The sequence below is a fragment of the Oryzias latipes genome, chromosome 11 (genome assembly GCF_053564925.1).
Source record: "Oryzias latipes strain Hd-rR chromosome 11, Olatipes_Hd-rR_3.1".
In the NCBI taxonomy this organism is placed as follows: domain Eukaryota; kingdom Metazoa; phylum Chordata; class Actinopteri; order Beloniformes; family Adrianichthyidae; genus Oryzias; species Oryzias latipes.
In genome coordinates, this window is record NC_136247.1 from 23415298 (window position 1) to 23436935 (window position 21638).

Genomic DNA, 21638 nt, shown 5'->3' on the forward strand with positions numbered 1-21638 from the left:
ATTTTCAAATTGTTTTCATTGTTCACAAACTTTTGCACAACTCCTGAGTCAAGATTGATTTTTTTCGATTGACTTCTTGGACAAAAAGGGTTTTCGTTTTTCTGGCAGAGGGACTTGGAAAATGCTACGTGTGTTGTGCTATGTTGTGTAGTTTTATTGTAAAACGTTTGTGTCAGCGTCATTTTTGTGTGAAGTTGTGTTCAACATATTTTATAGATAAAGTTCAGTGTTCCTGTGTGAAATGAACCAAAGTTTTAAATTAAATCTTTATTGAGCAGCATTATGAGAACCAGACAGACTGAATGAAATGCTAGATGTTGTGAGTTTACTCATACTACACACACTTACGGTTTATTTTGAAAGCAATTGTTTTAGTGTGTATTGCATTTTTACGGCTACAGGAACCATAAAAAAGGGTCCGATCATTTTCAGTTCCAACAGTTTTCTGGAGATGCCTCCTTCATTTTGGTGAAGGTCTGATGTTAATTTTTAAAACACCACAATATCGAACTTTAGTACAAGGATGTACTTGACCCATACGAAGCCCATTGAGACGACTGTTGTTGTGAATTTGGGCTATACAAATAACAATTGAATTGAAAATTAAATTGAACTTGATAGATTTTGCAGTGAAACTGAGCAGTAGGTTGTGATGAGGATTTTGACTTGAATATTTTAGAAAAATGCTCTTATTTTGTGAGAGCTCCAAGTCTTTTTTTGTACATGAAAATACTGAAAACGGAGTAGTGTGACTTTCCCCTTCCATTTTTTTAGTTCTAAAGATAGAGTTAAACTCTATTTAAGTCGAGGCCGTCGAGCCGGACATTTGAAATCCTCCTGAGTTGGATCCCTGTCCGTTCAGCCGAGGAGCCTGTTCTTCACTCTGCTTTTCTGCGACTGCAGACGTGGCGGCGTGGCGCGCCTGCAGGCCAGCAGAAGTGCCGAGGAGAACGGTAATGCGGGTTGAAGGTTCACTCGCCGGGTTCCCGGTGCTCATCCGAGGCACGCCACCCATCCGTCTCATCCTCCATGAGCACATCCATCTGTTCGTCAGATTGGCCGCGGCGCTCCAGTCGCCCTGACAAACACTTGGAGATGCAGTTTGAGGCTAATCATCTTCAATAGAAGACAACCCGAGAAAAGCTGTTCCACCACATCCTGCGGTGGTGGTGGTGGTGGAGGGGTAATGACACACAAAAGGGAATGTATTTAACTAGTGAGGCCCGTCATTCTCGATGATGAACACCGATGGGGAGGAGGCTGAAACTAATTAACACTTGTGCGCATGACGAGGCTGTCGCGTCAGGAAATGTTGAGGACTTTTTCTGCTCCGACTCGATTTCCCCCTTCGTTATTGTCTCAAACGAACCCAGGATTAATGCTAACGGAGGACTGTTTGTCTCAGTCCTTCACCAATTCACCAGGCCTCTGCACATCAATGTATGCCGTATTTCTGCAAAGAAGTTAATAATCTGTTTCTCCGATCTGCAAACATCCGCTGTGGTAAAGCCGCAAAAAAAGACCACCACTGACTTTCCCTAATTTTAGTTTGGTGCCATCCGCGCGGGACAACCTGCTGGGCCTAAAACAGGCCTCCACCATCCCATGAAAAACAAGGAGTGGGCGAAAAGAAAGAAAGAAAGGGAAAATTGATAAATGCAGCAGCCCACGCCAATTTTTCTTCTCCAAGTGAACAATACCAACATTGTTCAGTGGGGGATCTGGCACGGCTCTCATGGTGGTGGGTGATTGTTTTGTAAAATCAACAACTTAGAAAAATAGATTTATAGGATTTCTGGCTCGGCTTTCTGTTGTGGGAAGGCCACATACATCTTTTTAAAAGTGCGGCGCCTGACCACTCCGACTGCACTGAAAGGAAAAGTAGTTTACTCCATATATGTGCAGTAAATGTGGACTCTCCAAAGATGCTTTTGGTTTCCAGCAGATGTTGAGGACAAAAACGCCGGATCCTCCCCTAGCTGCGTTTTTGCTTTTGTCCGCCTTAACCGAGCCGCTCGCTCCATTTAATCGCCTGTTTGGTACTTATTGAAACAGAGCTGGCGCTGGAGGTTAAATACATCTTAATGCGTCGCGCTAATCCTTTCATTAAAAGAAGTGCAAGGCTGGTTGAAAGCTGCAAGATTGCCTCTATTAATTAGGAGGTCTCTATGCCCCGTAGCGCTGCCCGCCAAGCCGTGTGTCACCGCTTTGAATGGTGGGAGAGGTTTACAGAAGAAGGGGCCGCGGTCGTGCAAACTGCTAATGCGACTGGCAGGAACGGAAAAAAAATAGGAGCCACAGTTTGATTTGGAGATGCATCAAAAGAACTCCCAGAATGGAGCTGCAGACAGGGTGGACAAAACAAATCAAAGAGGACTAAAATTGTTCCACTTCTCCTGCTGAATTTGACTTATTTCACAGTCCAGCCGCCATCGGACTCCATTTTAGACCCATTCATGCAAATCCAAGTTGCAGGAATTTACCAGCTAGGATAATTTGTGTGTGTTTTATTTTCACAGGGTGGAGAGCTGGCATCGCGGCCTTTTGATCCCGATGCTGCTGTTCCTGACTTCAGCGAGGAGCGGCCCGCTTGCCGTCGTAAGGAGGGCAAGCCCCGGCGTAGACTCGTCTGGGCTGCGTGCCCACGCTCTACGGGTGGGTGCGCGTGCTCACAAAACCCTTCCTCCATCACCCGAAACCCCTCTGTCCCGCTTTTTTTTTTTTTTTTTTAAATCTTTTCCTTTATGCAGCCCCTGCAGGTGATTAAAAACCAGCTTTTTTTCGACAGAAACGGCGCGGAACCAGTTCGGCACAACTCAAACCGGATTTGGCGTAGGCAAAAGTCTGAGGCCTTGGAGAAAAACTCCTCTCTGGAATCAGATAAGCAGATTGCCGTCATCTTGATCACTGCTTTACCATCTCCCAGCAAACAACCCCCCCCCACACACACACACACCACCACCACCACCACCCTCGTCCCCCGCCCTGCTGCTGCACTCCGCTTTAATTTCCCGACACTTTGAAAGCTTTTCTCACTGTATATTTTATCACTTTTGCTTAAGACTTGCGCTCAGCTACGCCTCAGCTCCTTTTAAAACATAGAGCCAAAAAAAACAAAAAAAACAAGACAATTCGCCGCTTGGGTTCTCTCTGCCTCTCCTCCTCTCTAATCTCATTGTGAGCGGGCTTACTGGACGGAGTGCACTTAACAGAAGAATTTCACACTGTATTAGAAAAATGCATCTTTTCACACCTGTAAATATCTCGTCTAATCTGCCTGCTTCCCTCTGAAGGAGGGCCACATGCTGTACAGCAGAGGGAAGATGGTGGAATTTGCTTTCACCACCAGGATGACAAATAGAGCAGAGGATGATGTTTGTGCATGCTAATGCTTCAGTTCCAGGGGCAGCAGGACTCTGACCCCGAAGGAAAAGTCTTTGTTTACTAGTTCTGGATGCTCATTCATGGTTTCCTCCAAAAAAGGAAAAGTCAAAGAAACAGCAGAAAAAAAAGGAAAAAAAAGAAAAGTGCACATCTATTAATTCCCAACATGCGGCAGGGTAATATTATGTGATTGAAGTGTGACAAAAAGTTGTGAGGTTTATTTATTATTTTGTTGCTGCTGCGACGGAGCTGGTAGATATGTGGGCGTGTAATCGCGCCGAGGTAGAAACACTCGGAAGACAGACACACATTGCGTCTCGCCGTGCCAACAAGTTCAGGAGTGAAATCCTGTGGATGTGAGCACATGTAAAGTCATCATAACATTGGAACAAGGTTATCTGAGAAATGGCAGTTTATGTTTTACCTTCATGAATAGAAAATATGCTGCATATTTTCTGGAGGGGTTCTGCACCGGCGTGCGCACATGTGTGCGACGCTTTCTCCTGAGCAGATGCATGAGGATAGGCTTCGCACAACCTGCACCAGGTGTGGTTTTTTTTTTTGTTGTTGTGTTTTTTTTCATGGATCCTAATGGTTTCTTGTTTCACTTTGCTTGGGTTGTTGGTCCACCTCCACAAGTCCTGACACGACGCCATCGATCGCCGCTCTGATCAATGCCACAATTAAGTCGGCGGTGATGAGCAGGTGAAACTTCAAGTGGACCAGTGTCAGCATGTCACACGCACCCCCCTGCCTCTTCACTACACCCCCCCCCCCCTCCTCCTGCCCTCCCTGCTTTTAGAGGCTCCCAGATGTCTGTAATTGCCAATAGACTCCACCCCCTCCCACAACCTTCCACCTCGCTGCCGACCAGAGCAGGGCCAGCATGGCGGTCGGTGGACCTTGGGAGAAAGTGGTCTCTGCCCCCCCCCCCCCCCCCCCCCCCCCCCTCAGTAACACTCAGCCCAATGTGTTAATAGATCCAATGCCATCTTATTTTCGCACTTCTGCGAGACGGCAAGGGGCGGCCAGGCGGGATCAGCAATCTGCCTCGCTGAGAGAGCTTGAACAAGTGGAGGAGGACGAGCGGAGGGAGGGTGGGGACGGTGGCGAGTTCACAGCACTCCACCGAGGAGGTCAACAAGGAGGCAGGGGGCACAAGTTCAACTGTGCAGTACTGAATGACGAGATCCGGTGGGGTGGGGTGGAGGGGGTTCATGAATGAATCTGATGAAGTGGGGGGAACGCACAGACAAAAAGAAAGTCCAGCTTCTTAAAACTTTTTTTGGAGACTTTGAGCAGTGTAAGTTAAGAAATGTGTTTTTAAGACTCATCTTCAAAGAATCTACCAGTTTGTCTCAAACGCAGACGCCCCGGCAAAAGTAATAAAATGGTCCCAAAGTTCACAATTTTGTTTTAAAGTTTCAAAAAATGAGGCTCACTGCAAAAAAAAAATTCTTTGTAAACGATTCACAAAAGTTTTTATTTGTCAGGTTTGAAGAAAAAAAACAAAGAAAAACTCAAAACCAGATTAACATTAACAGGATTTAAGGCCTCAACCTATGACACGTTTATGATCACGTGTTATCGTGACAGTAGTCATGGGGTTTGGGGTCATTTTTTGGTTAAAATTTAAGCGTTTGATTTTTAACTGTAAAGCGCTTTGAGCAGCTCAAAGCATGAAAGCGTTTATTGATAATTACAGCTTGATTTGATTTGATTTAAACTGCAGATCAAGAAATTGAAAGCAAATAATATTAATTGACTGCTAATTGTGCAAAATTCCAGCAATAATTAATCAATGATTCAGTCATAATTAAAGCCATTCTTTAATAATTCCTCCCTCAAATAATGCAATAATGATTTTGTTTGTTTGTTAGTTAAAAACTAAGTTTAGCCACGCTGCTGTCTGTTCAGATAAAAAAAAGATAATTTAGTAGAGAATGGGCCTTGTGGTTTTGCCGCCTTCAGCGTTGCAGCCTGTTTTTGCACTAACAGGAACAGGATGGATCCGTCCAAGTCACAGAGAAAGTTCTGGAAGACTCCTTTGGTTTGTTCCGTTCCAGCAAAAGATGGAAGGATCCATCAGTCCCTTGAACTTTGTGATAACATTCAAATGCTGCAGACAAAATCTCATCCTGGTGGCTCCTATATGAGGAAGCATCACTGTGAGCATTTTTAAGAAAATGTAAATGAATTAGCTTCTTGGGAAACTGAATCCACATTGCAGTATATTGATTAAAATAAAGTAAAACTCAAAAAGATCTCTAAAATTCCATTTTGATCATCTTTTGATTTATTTCCAAGCGTTCCCAGTTGTACAATGGAGAATTAAGGCCAGTTTCAAACAAAAAAGGATTTTATTAAATTACGACATTACAGTTGTAAATTTACAAGAAAAAAGTCGTGCCTGATAAATCATGAGAATAAAGTCGTAAATTTACGACTAAGAAAGTCGTGGGCTATATTTCTGACTTTTTGTAGGGACCAAGTTATACATTTATGAGAAGAAAAGTCATAAATTAACGAGAAAAAACATCATAGTTGTTTGTTTATTGGAGCCGTGCTCGAAGATGAAAGATCTGGAGCGTTTTGCGAAGCTTTATTTCCAGAGTTGGTTTCAAGAGATTATTGTTAGTGTAGCCGCCTCTGCTGGGTTCAGTGTTGATAATACGTCAAATAAGGAGCTCAGAGACACGTTTGGGTGAAAATAAGTTTGACACCCCTGCCTTACGTCTTGTAACTGTCATGCACAGAAGAAGCACCAAAGGTGAAGGGAAATAGTGCTGTGTACATCCCCTCCTCCAGAGGATACGTCCCATTTCAACACAAAACAACAAAGAGGAATGAAAATAGTTTCTTAGATTAGCATAAAAACGTTGAAAATACCTAAGAGTCACACAGACAGAGATCTGGATTTGGTGGAGGAAGAAAGGACTGAAGTGGAAGAGGGATACTGTTGGCTTCATCAATGGGCTGCAGAGATCCTGCAAGCCACCAATCAATGACTAAAACATGAATAAACTTCGACTTTAACCTCGTAAATGATCTTTTTTTGCGGTTCTTATCTATTAAAATTAACGCGATTTTTCTGGTAAATTTTCTCCTTAAAGCTCGTAATATTACTTTTCTTTTGTTTAGTGACCCTAATTCTCCATTGTACCAGATGACTCCTAAAAGATGACTTTTACTTTAATTTTTTGTTATGTATTTTATTTTTGATTTAAGCTTTGAATCCCATTAATCTTGTGCGATGTCATTCAACAGAGTGGCAAAGGCTGTGAGCTAGATTACTGTTTATTTGCTTGTTTTGCCTTTTATTATTGTTTCCCATCTACTCTTGGAAACGTCTGTTACAGAGGACCCTGATGGCTTATCTATGTGTAAATGTTTAAATAAACTAAATACATTAGGCAACTTTTTTGCCAAAATTAAAAAAAAAAAACTGTGTCGTTTTCTAGGACATAGTTTCTGCAGAGCGGCAGGGGTTCATAAGGAATTCACCTCTGAGTTGTGGGTGGGACCCCAACCCCACCCCCCTTTTGCATTTCTGAAAGCTCTCTGTTTACAGGCTCTCCCACTGGCTTACAGCCTCTAACAACCCCAACCTAACATAGTTTAGACCCAGATTCCAGCTCAGACCAGCAAAACAAAGATGTTCATGGATCTACTTGTCTTCAGGTGGATGCAGCAGGGAGTTTGTGACGTATTTTCGACGTCACAAATACGATCTTTTTCAAACGGCATTTTTCCGTCTGCTCCTGATTCCCAAAAATTTGAATAAATAAATAATCGGATATGACATTTTGAGCTTAATTTTCTTTTTCCATCACCAGAAAACTGCCACAAAAACAGTTTTTCTTAGGAGTGAGTCTTTACTAGTCATGGTTTCAGCTCTAAGAGATGATCATCATCAAACATCTTATTGATGCTCAAGGTTGTTTTTGAGGTCTTTATTAGACTTGATTTAACTAGAATTCTTTGTAAAACGCCTCAAGGTTGGTACAAAATATCAAAATCAATTAAATTTTCCCCTGAAAGACTTTGTTCTTAAGAAAAGTGTGATGAAGAGGAGAACCAATCATCCTTTCAGATCGTCTCAGAGCAGGATCTGCCGATGTAAAGGTTAGAAATATCAGGAGAAATAAAAGTTCACATGGATACTCTGAGGTGTCAGGGGATGGGGGTGGGGGGGCTGAAAGAAGAGCAGAGTTTGGCTTTGAGCCAAGTGTGTCTCAAGCATTTTGGGTCTTCACCTTCTGCTGCCCCTGTCAGGATGGTCATGGTCTCCCTCTCTAGGCGTCAGAGATGCAAAGTGACAGCCGGGGTGGCTTCCATGTCAGCGAGGTGAGACCAGGCTCTCCGGCGAGATGCCCTGACCAGGACCACCCCTTTGGGTCTGCCTCGTGTGAAAACAGGAAAAAAAAAATCCTCACGCTGCAGTGTCTCACCATGATTATATTGTCAGTGCCCCCCTCCTAACCTGTAAGCTATCCCTCCTCGTTTCTGCCATCCTTCAGCCTCTCGGAGATCCAACGGCGGCAGATTTAGGAAGCTGTCATCGAAGTGGCAGAGCGCTAAAACATCCATTAGGCTTTTAATTGAAGAGACAAAGGACGGGAAGGGATCACATGATGCTGCGTGCGCCGCCGCGACAGAGCTCGTTCTGCGGAGGTGAGAAGTGACAGAGGCTTGTCAAAGGTCACCGTCGGCCAGGGGCCAGCCCCGCCGCGCTGTCAATCCTCGCTGCTCTTACGTGGTGGCGTTCATCGATGCAAAACACATAATGCACTCGTGCTTTTACCACACCTGATGATTCTCACCAGCGATGCTGTTGTAAACATTTGTTCAGAGGTCCTCGAATGTTTTTTAGGCCAAAGACATGTATTTTTATAAAGAAATTGAACCCTTCTATTTTTCTAATGGCAAATACTCCTGGCTTTTTGAAAATATGTGTGGAGAGGTCTAACCACTGACTGTACATAAGGACTGGACTTAATAACCCCCCCTCCCCCCTCCCCCTGGCGTTCCACACAGGAAGTGGCTTCAAGAGGCCAAAATCCCACACACTTCTATAGAGAAATAAACAGTTGTTCTTCAGTCATACGATTGGTCAGAAGAACTGGTCTGGATCTGATACCTTTTTAAAAAAATATTTTCTTGATAATCCTGTTTTTTTAATGATATTTCTTCTGTAGTTCATCTTATTGAAGTTATAAACTGACCAACCAGATGCATCAATAAAGGTAGGAGAAGCCTGCTGGCCCCCCACATCCAATGTTAAAAACATTTGACAATTTTGTCGAGCCTGTTGTCAAGTGGTAGGGGTGTGGCCTTCCAACAAGCTCACTCCTGATTGGCGAGAGATGTTACCACAGAAACTCAGGCCATCTGGGACCAATCACTGCTTAATGACGTTGTCTTCCTCCAACATGGCGACGTCCGTATCTGGAAAAGAAATAGCATCTTAACCGACTTCATTTAGTTGGAGGCGGAAGTAAAACATCTTCTATGGATGATGTCACACTAACTCAGTCCAGTTCTCAGATACAGACTACGGTCCAGATTCTTGGTAAATGCATCGAGGACATTAATGACTGGATGAGCCACAGCTTATTTCATTTAAACAAAAACAAAATGGAAGTTAATTCTTTTTGAGACAAAAGACAAACGACTGGCGGGTGTGGTGTCAGACACAGACCTACACGGTGACAAACATGTAAATGCAGTCTCAAAATCGGCCTACGATCACCTTAACCCTTGTGCCATCTTAGATGACCCCACCCTTACATTGACGTGTTCTCCCTACCATGACAAAGGTGGATAAAGGTGGAAAGATTTCATGTAATCCATGGACACCAGTGAAGATCAAGAATCATTGAAGAAAAAAGGTTCAGAACACTGTCTAGTGGGTCTAGATGACCCAACTCCCAATGTTAAAGTGCCTAGGATAGCACAAGGGTTAAGGATATTTTTAGGATTCAAGATCTGCTGTCTAAGCAGGACCTGGAGAAACAACTTCATGGGTCTCTTAAATCGACTTGACTACTTAATAATGGCTGTATTCAGAGCAGACACATTTGGTTTGCTTTAAGTGAACCAGAGGGCTTTTCCCCCTATAATCCGGAACAAATTTTCAGTCTGAATATACCGAAGTGGATTCTGGTCCGTGACCAGGAACCGCTCTCAGACCTGTCTTTCAAGGTGGTCTTGGTTCGTTTCCAATTGGACTGAGCTTCAGTTCGCTCTGAGTTTCCTCAGTCTGAATACTATCCATGCTCTAAACCCAACAACTTACCCAAAACCGCCACTGCACCCGGACGTTACAAAACGCAAACAGACGGAGCAACAGTGACACACAGCAACTCATTGAAGTGTGGTTGGATGAATGCAGGCTCATTAAAACAACTTGTAACGTGTCGTTCCCCCGGCCATCTCTACGTCATGAACCCTCATCAGTACCTTCATAGCCGTCGTCTCCTCAGTATCCGTCTTGCAGCACGCCTCCACCGTACCAAAGTAAAAAGGTCTTCAGTCAGTTCCTGGAGTCCAAACCGAACACGAAAAGCTGCATTCAGCTTCTATGCTTCACAGTTCTGGAACAGACTTCCAGAAAGCCTTAGATCAGCTGAATTTTTTTTATCCTCAGCGGAATTTGATTTCTTTTTATTCAAAAGTTTACATCCACACTCTTTTTTGAGGCTGACTGTAAATTCAGTTGTTATTTTAACGATCACACCTTTCATTTTTCTATTAAAGTGTTCGTTTCATGTTTTATGTAAAGCACTTGTACCCAACATGTGTTGTATAAATTAACTTGCCTATGCGGCGAGTGAATATAGAGGATGGGTGTAGATTCAAGGTGTAAGGGGGAGTATTTGGCCTCCATCCAACAATTTCTATAGACATCAAGGTCTTTTGAAATGACTGTTTGATCAACACCTTAGGAAACCGTGATGTTTGTTCACTTTCAGCCTTTTACAGCAGCCATAAAAAAATCTACAGAAAACTCAATTATTGAGTCACAAATCATGTTTCCTAAAAGTAAGTGAGAGAAAATAAGCTTTTTAGATAAAAATATAGCATTTTTTTTCTTGTGATTTTTGTTTATTTGTATTATTATGGACTTGTTTCAAATACTACATCTGTTTACAACTTGTTATATTTAAATTGTTTCCAGCTTCTCTTTAAATGGTTGCCCTCACTGTACCTTCGTCACAAACCTTTCTCTTTCCGATGCCATTTTTCCTTTTCAAATTCATTCACGTTTTCAGACAAATTCTAAGTTTGTCTTTGTTTCATTTTTAAGGTTTTTATTAAACACTTGGTCTCTTGCGTTCACCATTTCAACTGGAGACCAGACAGAGAGAACAATAAAGCCTTTTGAATAAATTAACAGCAGAAGTTAAGCCAAGTGAACATTTGAAACATGGGGGTGGTAGTGTTATGGTCTGGTTTGGCGTTTCCCCCTTTCTGGAAAGGAATTTAGGAAAAGAATTATTAATATAGGATTAAATTTGACTCAAAGGAAATTAAACCATTACCGACTTTTTAAAAAAAAAAACAATTGACTCCCAGTTTGATGTATATATAGTTAAATATTTTTGGTTTGTTTGTCTTATTTAGTTTTCTTTGTTTGGTTTAATTGTTTAAAAAAAAGCCAAACTCAACTCTTTTTATTTTCTTTAAACTGATCAGCAGAAATAGTCACCTTTAAAAAAAATTAGCTATTTAAATTGAACAATTGAGAAAAAAAGTTAGATGTTTTGTGTTCTATGTGTTGCACTAAAAATGAGGGTCATGAATCAGAAATTCCTATTTCTCCAATTCTGAAGTCTTTGCACTGGCTCCCTGTCAGCTTTAGGATAGATTTTAAGGTTCTTTTATTAGTTTATAAGAGTTTACATGGAAGTAAGTTAGTCTATGACCCTCCCAGAGCCCTCAGGTCCACAGGTGCAGGTCTGCTAGTGGTCCCAAAGTTCAGAACTAAAACCCACGGCGAGGCCTCCTTTCAACACTGTGGGCCTCGCCTGTGGAACAGCCTGCATGAGGACGTGAGGGCTTCAGCCACTGTGGAGGTTTTTAAGAAAAAACTTAAGACACATCTTTTTAGTAAAGCTTTTACATAGTTTTTACTTGTCCACATGTTTTAATTTGATTTTATAAAATTTTAACCGCTAATTTTATTTGTTTTTATTTTAAAGGAGGGATGTGTATGTGTTGGGTTTTTGTGTGTTTTTATTAATTCATTTATTTTATTATTATTTGCATTTATTTTTATTATTATTACATTCTTTTTACTTTGTTTATTATTTTAACTAATATATATATATTTTTATCTTATTTGTTTTATTTTTTCCTTTGGTAAGCACTTTGAGATGCTATGAAGCATGAAAAGCGCTAAATAAATAAAGTTGAATTTGAATTTGAATTTGTTCAGTTTCTGTAATTTCATTTTCATTTGGTAGAAATCAAAAACAAAAAGCACCAACACTGTCAGAATCTGGAAGCAAATATATTTTCAATTCATGTCTGACTTGTGCACATCTTTGAATAAAATCCTCGTCAATATTTTTCTAAAGTATTGATTGGAAATGATCAACATGTATTCACAATCCAAAAGTTCCAGCTTCAAAATGAACAGTTTTCTGGTTACTTTTCTTTTTCTTTAGACATCAGAGGACTGCAAAGACTCTTGGATGCTCCTCCAGCTCTGAACTGCAGGCTGGAAGTCCTCTGCTGTTGTGATTTCCTTTCAATGCTCATCCTTCCTGGTCATGTTGGGTTGGCCCTTAAGAGTTCTGTCAATGCTGGGGGGCTGTAACGTCCCTGTTTGTGTTGGTCAGCAGGGTCCCTGTCCGCACAGACAGCGGGGTCACAGCAGGAAGTGGACAGTGGGAGGAGCATGGGGAGGGGGTGGGGAGGAGTCCACTCATCTCCAGATCCAAGCCAAGCTCTCCAATGCCAAGCCGCTCTGTTAGGCCACGCGATCGGTGCAGCTCTGGCCTTGACACCCCGCAGTGACGGAGGCATAAACTGGCATGGCCCAGCGAGCATGTCCTCATGTCGCTGCATATGATTAACTGGACCATTGAACAACTTGGCCTGGGAGAGGCCCTGGTCCTGGGCACGAGTCCACAGGGCAACGACAAGGACAAGCAAAGAGTCGCCAAAATGGCACCAAGTTTCTTCTCTTGTTTACATTTCATCAGAAATTATGCTGACTTTGATAAGAGAACATTTGTGTGTAATTGCATCAGAGACAGCCTTTTGCCAGTGTCAGTGTCTCACACTTTGCCGCGCTCACATATAGATGTGTAAAATTCTTCAAATGCACGCTAGTCAGGTTTTTACAGGTATGAAAGGTGATAGTGAGTCAAATAAATGTATTTTAAGTAAAGCTTCAGGTGCATCACATTATGAGGATTTGCTGCGATCCCCGAGTGAAAGTAGATTTTCGTTTATGCTGGTACAAGTTCCATCAACATACATGTTGTGGTAGCAGTAAATCTAGATTAGGGGTGTAAGGATTAATGAATTAATTGATTTATCTAATCAGGTTGATCTGTCTGATTCACAGTGTTAATGGAATCTAATCAAACTGGTATAATATTGTTTTAAAATGAATTAAACTGACGATGATCTATTTAAAAAAATACCATTTGGACTGAGACACTGTAGGTTTATTTTACTGTAACACAAAAACGACCAAGTACATCACAGCAGACGACATGATTGTGATGTCAGCAAAACGGATCCGTCCATCATGACAGTCTAATGTGTGGAAACTCTTTGAATTCAGCAAAGACATGTGACCAAACAGTGTGCTAGAATGTTCAAAGAATGCTCCCTTTGATGTGGAAAAACAACAATCCAAACTAAAATGTGAATGGATTTGACTTTCATTCTTGTTTACTTGTTTGTTTGGACACATTTATTTCATTTACACTTGAGTATCTTGAAGAAATCCAAGAAAACTTTCAGTAGCAGCTATTTCTCTCTGAGTCACACTAGTTTATGGCTAAAGATGCCCCGAATCCATTTTAGGTCAGAGAATCGGATCGTTCAAATGAAGTAATATTGACTATGAATCGGATCGACAACCACAAATTATGATATGAATTGTTAAAGTAAATCGCTACAGCACTACAGATAAATACATTTGAGAATAAATCGTGACTGTAAATTAAAATGTCCGAGACTTTGTGGAAAAAAATATTTGAATTAATTATTGTACTAAAGAACTTGATAAATTTATATTTTCTTCTTCTCTACTAATTTCAGCTTGTTTATCTTCATCCTCACTTGCAATCTTCCTCCTGAACAATCTTCCCCGCATTGATCTTTTTCAATGACTTTTTCATGTATAAATTAATGTTTTTGCTGCATGTTTCACTTCTACCAAGTTTTATCTGAAACATCAATCACAATAATGTTCAGAAAACTGTAAGAATCGTTTATTCCAGCAATTATTATTACAAGTCAACGTTTTACTACTGGTATATAACATTTTAGCTCTGTCCTTTTCAAACAAAAGTGAAGCTATACAACACTGCAACCCCAACACAAATTAAAATGTGTAAAACAAAATAAACAACAATACTTGGATCACATGCAACTGCTGCGCGTGTAAGGACACCCTCAGGTGTAGAAATAAGGACAATTGGACTGTTGCAGTGTTAGCTCACTTCTGTATTGACCAGTCAGGTCCAGCATGAAGAGAAAAAAAAAGAGCGGTTGAAAGTTTTTTATTTTATTTTATTTTTTACAAAAGAACGCGGCTCCCATAAAGGAGCCGGCTCTTGTCTTTCACTCCAAACAGCGGCTCTGAAAGAGCCGTTTCGTTCACGACCTACTCATAACTCTTGTTTAAAGAAGCAACAGAGGTGAGGGACATAGATGTGATTTTGTAGCGATGATGAGACACTAAAAACCATAGAGACGCTAAAATTATGACGTAAAGTGCTGCCCGGTTTACAGTTTTAGCAGCATCAACCTCCAGCTGCTTTTGAATAAGTGTTAAAGCAGCAAAGAGCCGCCACTCAGCTGATCTTCCAGCCATTACGGAGTACCTCCCCCAGACCTTATACCGGTACCAGTACCAGTACCAGACCGGACCGGCTTACTTTCATCCCTGCTCTGATCAAATGTAAAGAAAACCAAAAATTCTAAATATTTTGTTTTTCCCTGCTAGGTTCCCTTAAGTCCACTTATCAACCATGTGAAGAAAAAGTGCACAACTCCAGAGGAGAAACATTTGAGCAGCACAGGGGGTCCTAAAGTTGCCCTCAAACCTGATCCAGACACCTTCACACCTTCAGCTTCACAAGTGTTACTTCCGTCTGTTCCGTCTCCGTTACCGCGCTTTCTTTCAGCATCCCTCCCTCCTTCCCTTCAACGATTCCTCTGGTTTTCCTACCTGAGACCTCACTGTCATGAAGATCAGCGTGGAGGTAGGATTGTCAGTTCTCTTCTTTTTCTGTTGAACATTTTAGAAAAGGAAAAGATGTTTTCTGGCACCACAAATCCTCTAAAAAATAATCTGTACCCGATACTTTCATCAACCTGTATTTTTTTTAACAGATAAACTACAAGAAATGTGATTTTTAGTAGACATTAAAAGGTCTTCTCGGCAGGAGCTCTTATAATGAAATGCTGGAAAGCCTGTGTATTTTCCTTCTAAATGGTGTCACATCTGCAATAATGGAACAAGCAGCTAGGTATGTGTGATTGTGACAGATTAGAACTGTCTACTCTGAAGATGCCAAACTGATTTCACTGCAGTTCCTCGGGATCACTGTAGACTGGACCCCTATGAACGGAGCTTTGTAGTATTGACCCCAGTAGCATAGACCCTTGTAGAATGAACCCCTGTTGAATGGGCCCCTGTGGAATGAACCCCTGTGGAATGGGTCCCTGTATAATGGGCCCCTGTGGAATGGACCCTTAAAAATTGACCCTTGTAGCATTGACCCCAGCAGCATAGACCCTTCTAGAATGGGCCCCTGTGGAAGGGACCAGAGTAGAAAATTGACCCCTGTAGCATTGAATTCAATGGTATGGTCCCCTGTAGAATCAACCCCAGTGGCTTTGGTGTCTGTTTTTTTTCCAGGTTGCCCAGAACTTGTGACAAATGCTGGCTACAGAATTTCATCCACGTACATCAGAATTTGGTTGGGTTTACTTTTCAAAACTCAGTCCACACCAGACGTTTTCCTGAGGTTCTTCTCAAAAGATTAGAAACATCAAGCAACTCCACCAATCCCATGACAGCAGAGGAAGTGTCCCTGATTTAATTTATCTCTATGTCAATGTCCAGGACACCAATCAAGAAATATTTGTCTCCATGTTGGTGCTAAGCAGGAGACGAAGCAAAAGGCGGCACAGCTGGGTGGCGGCTAGCAGGAGGACTTGGGGCAAAAAATGTTTCGGCAAAGATTGATCTGTTTTGGCAGATAGACAGCAAACTTAGATAAAATGATTTGAACATAAGCCATCTTCATCCTGCCTGTCAACCCTACCCCCTCACCCGTGGTCTGCAGACCCTTTAAAGTCCCTCGCCATTTCTCCCCTCCACCTCATCTTCCTCCTTTCCCCTAAGGGCAATGTGGCATTTTGCTCCTCAGCCGGTCGCCTCCCTGGTCCTGGCTCCCAGCATGCCGTGCCCTGCTGCGATTGAGCATTTGAGCATTACGAGGTGTTTCACGCCTCTGTGCGTTAGACCAGACAGCAGGCAGGGCGATGGGTAAATGATACGTATAGATTCCAAAGGCATCAGAGTTCAAGACTGGGTCAGGACGATACGCTGGGCGGGCATAAACTTAGGTACACCTGCACGTGCCTACCTGCTCACACCTTTCTGGAGAGCATAAATACACAAAGTGGGATGTAAACAGGGGCACAATACCTTGGATCACTGCCCTTCCCTTTACCCTCAGTAGTTCAGGGCCTTTTTCTGTTTCTTTATTATGTTTTACAGTTTGTCCTGCATCAGTCCTGGACTCAAGGACAGGATTGTTTTAACAAGTTTTCTTTCTTATTTCTTCCCCTTTGAGTCAAAATTTCCACCCAATAATTAATTTTCCTTTATGGCTTGTATGATTTTTACCCGAATATTGTGAAAATGTGGTACATGTATCGATGGCTTAAGCTGAGCAAAACGATATGACATATTATGTGAACATATTATTAACGCGTTCTTTGTTGACAAAAAAACCTCAGTTGCCAAGGACATCCAAATATTTACTTCTGTCGATTCTTCAAAAAATGACATGGATCTGTTCGTCATCCCCAGGCGACCCATAATTTAAATGGTTGCTATGGAGATAAAACCAACAGAAAAAGCTCCATTTAAAAAAAGGGGGATTTTTTTTTCAATGAATTTGTCCAAATAGAAAAGCCTTTTAAAAGACCTTGTAGTTGTTACATACAAACTACAATCAGTGGGCCAAAGTCTCCCTGCTCTGCTCCATTCTGATGCATCCACCGGTAGAAAAAAAGATCCACGAACGTATTTGTTTTCCTCGTCTGAACTGGAATCTGGATCTAAACTGCACATCTGGATAGATCCTTTACACTGCACCACTAATCTTAGCTTATGGTTGTGAGGGGCAGTAAGCTAGCAGAACAGAATGAAAACAAAGGGATGATGGGAAATCAGTGTAGGCTTACTCCCCTCCAACAGTCTTACCCACAGCTCAGCTCATTTCTAATGAACTAATGTCGCTCTGCAGAAACTATGTTTTTTCTATTTTGGCTAAAAACAGCATAATAATAACTAAAAGACCACTGGGAACATTTGTGGAATAGATCAAGCAATGATCGGAGTGGGTCTTAAAAGGATTTGCGTCAATTGTTGATATTTTTCAGTAAAAATCCAGCTTCTTTTTTTTATTGAACAAAATCCTACAATGAACCTTAAACTATTCAAAAAACTCAACTCTGACTTGTAAATTTTGCCTTTTTTGAGAGCAAAACCACAAAAATTGAGCTTAAACAGTTTTTACAAGTCTTATAACAAAGGTCATGTGTAATGGCAATAAAATTGTAAAAGTCCACAAATAGAGCAAAGACAAAGTCAAAATAACACGGAAAATATCCTCCAAACACACCAGCTGAAGCTCCACTAAACTATATTTAAAGTTCTAAAGATTATTCCAAGGGGAATTAGAGTTATAAGCCTTGTTAAGTTGGTTTTGAACCAAATTTTTCAAAGCTAAAACCTTCACATCAGGTTTTGAAATAAAACAATATTAATAGCGGGGGTTGATGTCGTCCAAAAGCATTGTAAGCAACCAGAGTTTTTGACAAAATCAGCGGTGAGTTCAGAGACTCGTTAAACCAAAAGCAGCCAAAAAAACCCCAGGGTTCAGGTATTTAAAGGAAACTAAGAAGGTTTAGTAAATTGTTGCTTCATTTCAGTCAAACCGCTGTGTGATAACGCCGTCAGTTTCAGTCCGTTACAACATTTTATGCAGCACGTGAACAAAATCAAGCTTTTGATATACAATGCTTGCTGTTTCTAAAACTGTGTCCCGCATGGATAAAAGCAAAGCTTCCTTAAGCTGTTGAGAGTTTGTAATTAATGTGCTGTGACGAGGGGCTTCTGCCCAGTGACAGTGAAAGACCACCCACTGGCTTTTTAATACTGCCTGTCACTGTGGGCGCGGGACAGTCGATAGCGGCCTGTGGGTGAACGCATCGCCACAGACGCTGATTAAAAGTGATCAAAATTAAGGCTGTTTTATTCATGCATTTTAAATCTTTAATGAAGAGTTCCTGGACTTTAGTATCAGTGATGTGTGATCCATGGTGGAGCACAACAACAAAAAAAACACATTTTACAGAAAACACAACAAAACTCAACCTAAATGGAGCACAACAGCAGAACCTGAACTTGATCTAATAACATTTGTGCAGATTTTTCTGGCTGGCGGGGTATTTATCACTCCATTCTCACTTATAACCCCAAACTGGTGACACACCTCCAGCCCTGTCAACGACAAACAAAAGCATGAACAAATATGCAACAAAAAAAAAGAAAAAAGACCCAAATCTGGAACATCTATTACAGGTACTAAAGAAATCACTCCATCTTACTGCAAAAAACAGATCATAAGAAAGTAAATTACACCCTAGTATCAAGGGTCTTTTAATTTAGAGGAAATTTTTAAAATGATCAATTTTTGTATTATGCTATGGGGCATGTTTAGTTTCATGTGAAATAAGAGATGAAAACTGCACTTCACATTTCAACAAAAAGTCTTTGTCCGAAAAACAAGTAAAGAAAATTTAAACAAAATATGTTTTTCTATCGTTTTATTTAAAAAAAATCTCCAAATGTAACAACTAATTGACGTAGTAAGTTTCTTAAAATAAGTTGTGATGCCCTTCAAAGACAAGATTTAGTCTTGAGAATATAAAAACAAATATTTAGATAAGTTATTTTGGTAATTACAAATATTATATCTACAAATAACTGGATTTAGCTTAAAAAAGTCATATTAATAACCTCCTCACCACAAATATATTCTATTTTAGTAATTACAACTGTCTAACTATCCTTATTTACCCTCTATATTCATCTTAGAGTAAGCTAAGAATTACATTTTGTATTGATTTGTTTCAACAATCAAATTCATATCCTAATTTGTGGCTGCAGATTCGATTCGTTGTTGATTTTGACCAGTTGGATTGGATCCGATTCTCTGAGCTAAAATAGATCCAGGACATCGTTAGCCAAAACTTCAACCCGTGTGACACAGACAGAAATACCTGGTACTGAACAGTTCAGCTGAAGTTTTCCAGATTACTCGTGTCTCTTGCAAGATAATCAAGAATACTGTGTAAAAATAACTTCAAAAAACAATGTAAAGTAAAACTGAAACTCAGCAACAAAAAGCACCCTCCCAATAGAATGACTACGTAAAAACAAACAAAAAAAAAATTAAACACATTGTAAAGCTAAAAATCCTTAGAAAAACTGTGTAGTTTAAAAAAAAACAACTTAAAGACAATATGCACAGTAAAAAAATAAAAAAGGCTAATATGTGACGGTAAACAAAAATGTAATAACACTGTGTGAAATTAAAATAAAAATACAATCTAAAGTAAAAAAAAAAATACAATGTAAAATTAAAATAAAAATAGAAAATACTTTGTAAGTCAAAAAAACCTCAAAAATATGATTTAAAGGTAAACAACCTAAAAAATCTGTTATGCAATAAAAAAAATCTAAAAATACAATATAAAATTTAAAGTTTAAAATTAACATAATGATTTACCCCCCCCACACACACCACCACCACTGCTGTAGTCATTCTCCATATTTCCTTAACTCCCCTTTTCACCCTTACCCCCTGTCTCTAACACCCCTCTCTTCTTTTCTCTTCTTCTTTTCCTTCTGTTCCAACAAAAAAATGATACAAATCTATTCAATATAAAGAAAGTTTAGCCTAAATTACAAAAGGAGTTTATACAAATATACACCTTGTGTGTCAGAAGATCCACAACAGTTAAATATTTAACAGTTAAATATGTCCAAATCTAGAGGCCTTAAAGCTCCTGTCTGTCTGCTCAGCTGCTGGACAGGACAAAAAAAGCAAAGTAAAAAAAAAAGAAGTAAAATACAGTGTGAAATAAACCTAAAATAAGAGGTTGAAACAAGTTTTGGGGCTGTTTATCATGGTTAGAAATTACTATGTAAAGTCAGAACAATGTATAATTCTATGTAAGGTAAACCAAAAACAATAGGTTTTTTAGAACAAATGACTTTTCATTACGAAAAGACAAGCTTGGTTTTTTTTTATTACACAGTTTGCTGCTAAATAGGTTTTCTTTTATATCAAAAGTAATGAGATATTTCAACAATAAGTACTTGTGAAATGCTGTTTTTTTACAGTGTATTATTCAAAAGTATTGAGTTTGCATGAAAAAACTCAAAAACATGGAGTTGCGTTAGTCGTTTACCAGGCATCACCGTTTCTCCGTTTAATCCCGTGTCACAAAGCGCCTGTTGAGGTCTGTCACTGACATTGTGTTTATCGGCCCGGGCTTTTTCTGACGGTCTCGACATACCAGTGGCATGTTTCCGCCTGAGTGAGCAAACAGCCCTCTGTTCCTCTACACCTGTGTACGGAGGGCCCAAATGGCAGAGATCTGAGATCTTTCTTCGTGTTTCCCTGTCTCCTCTGCTCTGGGAGGAAGCTCCTTGTCTCTGGATCAATACGGACATTCCAGCTTTATGGCTGTCACTCTGCCTCCTGGCTCATCTCTACACTGCAAAAATATATCCTAAAAATAGGAAAAGAATAAAATCATTATAATTGAGTAGTAAAAATTACATTTACTTAATAGATCTTACAATGAGACATCAAAATGTGGAAAGTAGGAGTTCCACACAGCCACCCAAAAATAAGCAGAAGAGAATGAATTACCGGTACTTCAAGATGTTCAGCTTGAGCCAACGATTCATAGTAAAAATGATACGAGCTATGAAGGAACGCCACTTTTGCGAGTTCGCCACGCTAACGCCGTTCAAAAGCTACAGCTTCTAATCCCAACATTTTTACCCAAGGACCTTCCTGATGATGCTTGAGGAGTTAGGAGGCGATAGAGGAAGTATTAGGTTTTGGTATTTTTTTGTGTCCCATAAAATGGGCTGCACAGTGGGGCAGTGGTTACCACTCTTGCCTCACAGCGAGAAGGCCCTGGTTTGAATCCCAGCTGAGATTCAAACCCCACCTGCATCATCTCCACAAGCAACGTGTGGGTCATCTCCAGGTACTCCGGGTTCCCCCCACAGTCCAAGAACATGCTTCGTAGGTTTATTGCTTACTCTAAAGTGTCCCTAGATGTGTGTGTGTGTGAGTTACTGTGTGGCCCTGCAACTGACTGGCAGCGTGTTCAGGGTGTAAACCCACCTTCACCCAACAGTAGCCAGGACAGGCTCCAGCAACACTGACAGGGACATAGCAAGTGGAGGAATGCTTGGGCCCCAAGAGACATTTTGGCATTTCTGACAGTTTCTCCTGCTGTGATGTCATCATTTTTTATTGGGGGGTCTATGCCAGAAACTCATTTTCACCGGATACTAGGAGCGTGCAAATTTTGGGAACTTTTGAGTATGTGTTGCGGGTGAAGTTTTTCCTCAAAGGCACAGTAAGAAAGACAAATCTGGTCCTTTGGGGTCCAGAACCGCTGCAGGACATTTAAAGTGGAAATGACTACTTTTAGAACAAAATGTAATAATAAAA